Here is a 7,552-nt window from a genome sequence, read left to right on the forward strand (position 1 = left end):
GTACAGCCGGGCGGTGACCAGACTCTCGTGACCACTCCGGGTAAGCCACCGCGTCTCGAGGAGGCGGGGCACTGCGCCCGGGCCGCGCTGCGCGAGCCTCCGCCCTCCCCTCTCAGCCGTGGTGATGCGGTTGTGCCAGCCGCAGGGCGCATGTGCCCTGCCGCGCAGCGCAGGTTCCACAGCGGCAGAAAGGGAGTCCGCCTCTGCGGGGCGCGCAGAGCCCACCCCTGCAGGCAGCCATGGGAGTGACCTCCCGCCTGGCTTCCTTGCCCTGTGGGCTCAGCAACAGCCGCTCACAGCCTTTGTTTGACCTGTGGGTTCGAGAGCCAGAGCCGCTGGTGGCCTACCGCAGCTCCAGTGTTTTCTCCTCCAGACTATTGCTGTCTGCCCCGCAGTCCACATCCCCAGCTCCAGGTATTCTACAGGCTGTGCAGGCCACCTTCAAGGGGACTGGGGAGCTGCCAAGGTGTTCTCTCCACACCGCAGGCTGGAACCTGGTGGGAGTTACTGGGTGCTTCCCTGTGGTTGGGACACCCGGGCAGGGTGTGCTGGGGGCTCTGCTGGGCCTGAGGGCTACCTGGGGACCTGCCTTCTTGACATTGACCACAGCGGAGGCTGCCCTATGTACCTCCTGGGGATGAATCTGAGAGTCCCTGGTTTACCTCCAAGGGGCCCTGGCTGCTTTTCTCGGCCCTGTGAGGGGCCTTGGTTGTGGTGGGTCGTACAGGGCGCCATGGAGTGCTCCTGGGCAGGCCTGGAGGGTATCATCATGGGCCCTTTCTTCCTCAAGCTGCCCAGGGAGCCCATGCTTTCCTTACACTCAGCTTGCTGAGGTCCTTGCTAGGTACTGGGGGTTACCACATTCTCTGCAGGAGTCCTGAGTTATCCAGGCCTTCCAGGAGGAGGGTGGGTGGAGTGCAGCCAGGGAAAGGTACCCTTTTGGATGGGGCTATAGGGTGTAACACCAGCCAGGCCTCCAAGATGCCAGTGTGTGGTCGGTGGAGACCCAGGTGGGGGCAACTGGCCCATCCGTGATTGTCTTCTGGAAGAATTTGGTAGGCTTGGTTGGTGGTGGCCAGTGGCTCATGGTCAGGGACATGATGATCAGCCAGTCTAGGATGCTCAGGGTCAGCTCTGCCTAGAATTCATAGCACACCAGCTGTGAGTCATGCAGGCATTGAGAAGCAGGACACCAGGGTCGGTGAGATAAGTATATAAAGCGTCACCAATGACCACTTTATCTTGCTAGCCCAGCTTTCCTGATAAGAGATCATTGAGGCCAGGGAAGCTGCTAAAGTGGGTCACCAAGATGGCTCCTACCCAGCCCGTCTGTCATCAGCTTCCAGAAGCTCAGTGGGGTTAGAGTTACTTTTGACCAACTTTGTAAAGCCATTGACAGTGAAGAAGGTGGTATCACCAAGGACTCAGGGGAAGATGTAGCAGCAGCAGCAGGACCCGTTGAGCACCCGCTGAAGCTGCTGGTGCCTGTAGCTGGATCACTTACTCTAAGAGATCTCCCAGGCCCTTGGAGGCCAGCAGCTGCACACTACCTGCCCCGAGTGTAGAGTGCTGGTCTGTTATGGACTTGTGTGATAGCTACCAATTTTTGCACCAAAGGTAGCAACGAGTGTGTGTGTTTGGGCAGTGGGGGAGACACTCTCTTATTCTCATAGAAGTTTTAGCACAGGCTTTCTTCTCACTTCCACCCTACCTCGTTATCTCCAGACCCCCTTTTCTCCTCACCTATCATCATGACAGAGTCCCCGGATTACTTGATTGTGATTTTTGGAATCACTTATTGAGGCCACTTGTGGGGTGGAACTGATAGTGCTATTATAGAAAATGTAGATCTGACCAAGAACAAGAACACAAAATAGCTAGCACAAAATACTAGTTAGAATGGATCTGTTGGAACTGATGGAAAAGAAACTAAGATCCATGTGAAAAGCCTATTCTTCCAGCAGTAGGTGGACTCAGCCCTGAGACAGTTTAACCAGTCAGTGAACAATGAACTCAACACTGGGGCGGGGACCCTCCTTCTGGCTCTATACTGATAGGCAACTTCATATCAGGCCAATCCCCCATCTGAAGGCTTCCAAGAAGAATGTATTATCGCCTGAATTCTTGGTTTTTTTTTTTTTAATTTTATTTAAATCCAGGTTAGTTAACATATAGTGTAGTAATGATTTCAGGAGTAAAATTTAGCCATAAATCACTTACATATAACACCTAGTGCTCATCCCAACAAGTGCCCTCCTTAATGCCTGTGGACTGTTTAGCCCATTCCCCCACCCAACACCCCTCCAGCAACCCTTAGTTTGTTCTCTGTGTTTAAGAGTTGCTTATGGTTTGCATCTGCCTCTTTTTTAACTTATTTTTCCTCTCCTTCCCCTATATTCATGTTTTGTTTCTTAAATTCCACATATGAGAGAAGAATTTATTATTGCCTGAGTACTTTTTAAAAAAATGTTTGTTGAAGAGAATTCAAGGAGTATTACCCTGGTAAATCAGATATTGATAAAGTAGATATTGCAGCAATGACACTGTTTAAATTTTGAGAATAGGTCAGTCTCCCACTATGGAACCTCTTAAGTTAGATGTGGGGAATATAATTTTAGCAATGTTTCAAAACCCTATCATCACAGATTTTCAGATCCAGAGATAGTAAGTTCCAAATTTGGAAGTGGCACTTGCAGCAAGATGAAGCTTATTGATGATAATACTGTAGTCAGGACTCGAGGTGTATTATGACAGTCTTCAGATCAAGACATTGTAGGATCCTTTAAATGACTCAATATTGCTGTGGGAGGTATAGCAACTTAGTCTGAATGTCCAGGGTGAACGGAAGAGAAAAGCCCCAATTAGGTTTGTAAGTGAGTACAGAGACCTAGTACAATAGAAGCACACACATCAGGTGGTGACCCTATACATTGAGATTTACAAAGCAACAGGTGATGATTTTCTTAAATTTGCTGGTGGTACATCCAAAGAAGTAGCTCAGTTTCTCTCCATGGAGAAAGAAGTCATCATCTGCATGTGAGTGCTCACGTCTGGTGAGGTGGTGGTCTTTTTGGACAGCATTGCCCCATTAATGGGGAAAGGAAGGAATCCTATTTGTTACATCAGTAGGCCAACAGGAAATGCTTTTGTCTTCTTTGCTCATGAGGAACACAATGAAGGAGCATAAGAACTTGTTAGGTAAAAGATACATTCAAGAGACTAGCAGCTGAAAGTCAGCAGATTACGAATCATTTCTCAGCCCCTCTCATTCTTCTTCCAATCATTATTCCAGTACTACCTAGGCAGTTTTTACACCTACAAATGATAATGACCATATAAAGCTTTGAAATCTTTCCTGTGCAGCCACAATTGAGGACATTCTGGAATTTTCTTGGAGGAGTTTTGTCCAGACATTCAAACTCACAAGGTTCACATGGTTTTGAATCATCAAGGTGTCTTTATCCAGGTGAAGTCTACAGACAAAGCATTTATGGCTGCACAGAAGTGTCCTAAAAATCTGTGAAGGACAGACATGCTAAAAATCTTTCAGTATTCAGCTGATGAGATAAACTTTGGATTCTTGGGAGAAGGCACATTTTGTTTTTTCACATTTATTAGTTTATTATATTATAGAGTATATGATACAGGATACAGACAAACAGCCAGATGAAACAGTACATAGAGTGATGTCCCAAAGTTTCCCAAGGACAGGAGCTTCTATCCCCATGGAGCTGGGGTGTGCCACCCTCCTGGCATGTGAATATGTTAACCAACCCAGAAGCCTTCTTGAACCTCACACTAATTGAGATTTTTTTTTTAATGGAGGCTTCTTTACAGTTAATTATTACTAATTGATAATTAACTCCATTTGTAGTCCCTCTCCTTTCTTGGTGGAATGAAAGGTAGGTCTGAAAGACCTAAGATTCTAGTCATGGCTTGGTCTTTCTCATGACTAGCCCCATCTAAGAACCTACCAAGAGTCACCTTGTTGGAACAAAAGACACTCCAGAATATTTCAAGGGACTTAGGAGTTTAGTGTCAGATGCTCCTATTACTTAGGAAATCACAAAGGTCTTAGGAGCTCTGGGCCAGCAACTGGAATTAAAAAAATGAAATGTTAAGAAAAAAAATTATCCTAGCACTTCTCTTATAAGAAGTTTTGGGAGCTCTGCATCAGGAACCAGGAACAGATACACACACACACACACACACACACACACACACACACACAGAAACATACATTATTTCACACTAGGTAATCTGAGTCTGTTTTCCCCCCCCACACCTCACCTTTACTCCCTCCCCAACTATGTCACTGATCTGGTTGAGCCAAAATCCTAGACTGTTGAAATTTTTTTAGATGCAGCCACAGCTCTAATGCGGAGTCAGTGATAGGATGTTTGTGTTAGTTTTTGACTGTTGCCTAATGAATTTAAGCCAACTTAGTGACTTAAAGAACACTGATTTATTCGCAGTTCTATAGGTCAGAAGTCAGTCAGGGTTGACTGTGTAGTATGTCACAGAGTCAAAAAGCATGAGCCAGGCTGGGCTCTTGTCTAAAGGTCATTGTTATGGCCAGCAAAATAGCCAGAGGTGGGGCCAGTGAGCCCTGGACTGAGACTATCTTAGAGTGACTGTTCTCCACCCATTTTGGGAGAGATACATGCTGACTGAACTCTGAAAGCTCCCATCTGCAAAGTTTGCTCCTTTAGCTGTTGTGGTTGAAAGGACCTTGGGAACCCCTCCTGCACTAGGGCTTTTGCTTTCTGCATTCCACCTCCCACTCCTGTGCTCTGCTAGATGGTGTCCTGTGGCTGCAGAGCTTTTTAATTTACTTACCACAGAAGCCAGATGCTTGGCTCCAAAGAGAACAAGTAAACCAAGAAGATGTGGAAGGTGCCATTTTTGTTTTTAATCTTATAAAGCACATCACTCAGGGCACCTGAGTGGCTCAGTTGTTTAAGCATCCAACTTCTGGCTCAGGTCATGATCTCACAGTCTGTGAGTTCAAGCCCCACATCAGGCTCTGTGCTGACAGCTCAGAGCCTGGAGCCTGCTTCAAGTTCTGTTTCTTTCTCTCCCTCCTCTGTGTGCTCTCTCTCTCTCAAAAATAACTAAACATTTAAAAAAAGAAAGAAAAAAGAAAGAAAGAAAGAAAGGAAGGAAGGAAGGAAGGAAGGAAGGAAGGAAGAAAGAAAGAAAGAAAGAAAGAAAGAAAGAAAGAAAGAAAGAAAGAAAGAAAGAAAGAAAGAAAGAAAAGCAAGCACATCACTCTGGATCCTAGTAGAAGAAGTCAGCATAGTCTCTCCAGAAAAATCATATTATGATTTCAGGAATGGAAGATGGCATGGTGACCCCAAGTGCCTGTGAAAAGCCTTATGAGTCTGTAGGCTTGATAGCTCTGGTACCGACAAGTACAGAGAGCATGACATTCACACAGAAGACCTGCCAACTCTAGAAAGCATAGTCCATCCCCAAGAAGAAAGAATATCACAACCCCGAATGTGACAACTAGTAACTTTATGAAGAAAGTGGATGGAGAGATAGGGACAACAGTGAGAAATATGGCTTGGTGACAGTGACCTTTGTTGGAATCATAGCTGAGGGTCTTATTATCCATTGTTGCATTCATGAGTAGGATCACTATTGTAGTTGGGTGAACAATGTCAGAAGGATACCTGGAAGAGCTAAAGAATTGTGCCATTTGGCCAACATGTTTAAAAAAGAATTTCCAGGGTCACCTGGATGGCAAATTTGGGTTAGGTATCTCACTTTGATTCAGGTAATGATCTCACGGCTCATGGATTTGAGCCCTGCATTGGGCTCTGTGCTGGCAGCTCAGAGCCTGGAGTCTTCTTTAGATTCTGTGTTTCCCTTGCTCTCTGCCACTCCCCCAGTCATGCTCTGTCTCTAAACAAACAAATAAACATTGAAAAGAGAGAGAAAGAAAAGTAGGAAGAGAGTTTCCAGTTTTTCTTGTCCCTGAACGTGTGGCAAGAGATGACCCATGGACATGCTTGGCCACTTCACTCAAAATCCATGATGATCCCTCCACTTGCCAATAGTAATGAAAGGTAAAATAATTCACAAAATTTGATCCTCTAAATATTTGTCTTTTGATTTTTTAAAATATGTATTTTGTGAAAGATGATTTAAAAGACAAAATGCATAGAAAATGGAGCAAAACTATATAAACATATTTGTAACAAATACGGACAACATAATGCAATCATTGTTAGAAACTATGATCACGTACTTGTTCTACCCATTCTGTTATTGTTAAAATGCAAAGAGGATATTTATACTAATGGAATCCTTGGATTTAGTGCTATGTCAGTAAATGTCACAAACACTTGGCAATCTCTGACCTCTTAAAAACATTTTTCTCTTTTTAGAGAGAGTGAGCTCAAGCCAGGAAGAGGGGCAGAGGGAGACAGAGAGAGAAAGAGACTCTTAAGCAGGCTTCATGCTCAGCATGGATCCTGACATGGGGCTGGACTCCCATGACCCTGGGATCATGACCTGAGCCAAAATCAAGAGTCTGCACTCAACCACCCAGGTGCCCCTGTTCTACTTTTAAAACTTGATTGGTATGAATGCTCAACTATAAAAACAAACAAAACAACAACAAAATACACTAAACTTGGATTATTTGTAATGAGCACCTGTTTCCACTTGCTTAGATACATCATAAAGGCATCTATTTTAGATCAAAATGGGAAATTTGTACTTTGGAGAAGACATTTGTTTCTCACAACAAGGACATCAGGCAGTGTGACGGTTTGCTTTACTGCCTACTCCAGTGATGACTTGATAACTAAAAGCTTCCCCTACCTGCCACCTGTACTTCTTTTGGATGAAGGACAGGCAGAACTAAGGAAGCAGACTTCTTTCTTTTCTATGCAATAAGTCCTTCAGTTGGCTACTTTGTTTTGGAAAATGGAGATCTCTGTCTTGTATTCTGAGGAAGCCTTTGGGAACCCGGTTCGATAGGGGCTTAGAAAGTGTTCTAGAAAGTAGGAACCATGATGGTTCCCAAATAGAAAGAAATTGTGTATTCCTCTCGCATGAAAATAGAACCTGTCAGTTTTCTAACATTTACTTCCGCTTCAGAGGACACATGTGGGAAAGTAAAAATAATCTTGCAAAATACTAATTTTAAAGATGCAGCTGGGTTTAAAGACTTGACTTAAAAATAAAAGATATTTCTGGTCTTCATGATATTCCACATATTTCTGTAGGGTCATAATTGAAAGATCAAAATAATGGGGCCGGAGCTGCCATTCTGTATTAGCACCATCCAACTTAGTTTATTTCTTCTTATTGATCTGTTTAACTTTCTTCCTTAATAAAATAAAATAAAAGTTTTATCCTAAGATGTTTTGTTGTGTTCGTGGTGGTACAATTCTGATATCTTCTAAACCTGTACGAGTTCATAAAACAGGAAAAAGTAAACTATCAGTCAGAAAGCACAGTTCATACCTCCCTTTTTTTTTGCAGTAATATATGGATGTTAAACTGTGTGCTTTTGTGTTCCCACATCCAGTTGATC

At 44.1% G+C, this 7,552-nt stretch overlaps 1 pseudogene; it reads left to right on the forward strand.

Moving 5' to 3' along the window:
• Positions 1-239: 239 nt before the first annotated feature.
• LOC115295248 lies at positions 240-3,670 on the forward strand (annotated as a pseudogene).
• The last annotated feature ends 3,882 nt before the right edge of the window (positions 3,671-7,552 follow it).

The sequence above is a fragment of the Suricata suricatta genome, chromosome 7 (assembly GCF_006229205.1).
Source record: "Suricata suricatta isolate VVHF042 chromosome 7, meerkat_22Aug2017_6uvM2_HiC, whole genome shotgun sequence".
Classification (NCBI taxonomy): domain Eukaryota; kingdom Metazoa; phylum Chordata; class Mammalia; order Carnivora; family Herpestidae; genus Suricata; species Suricata suricatta.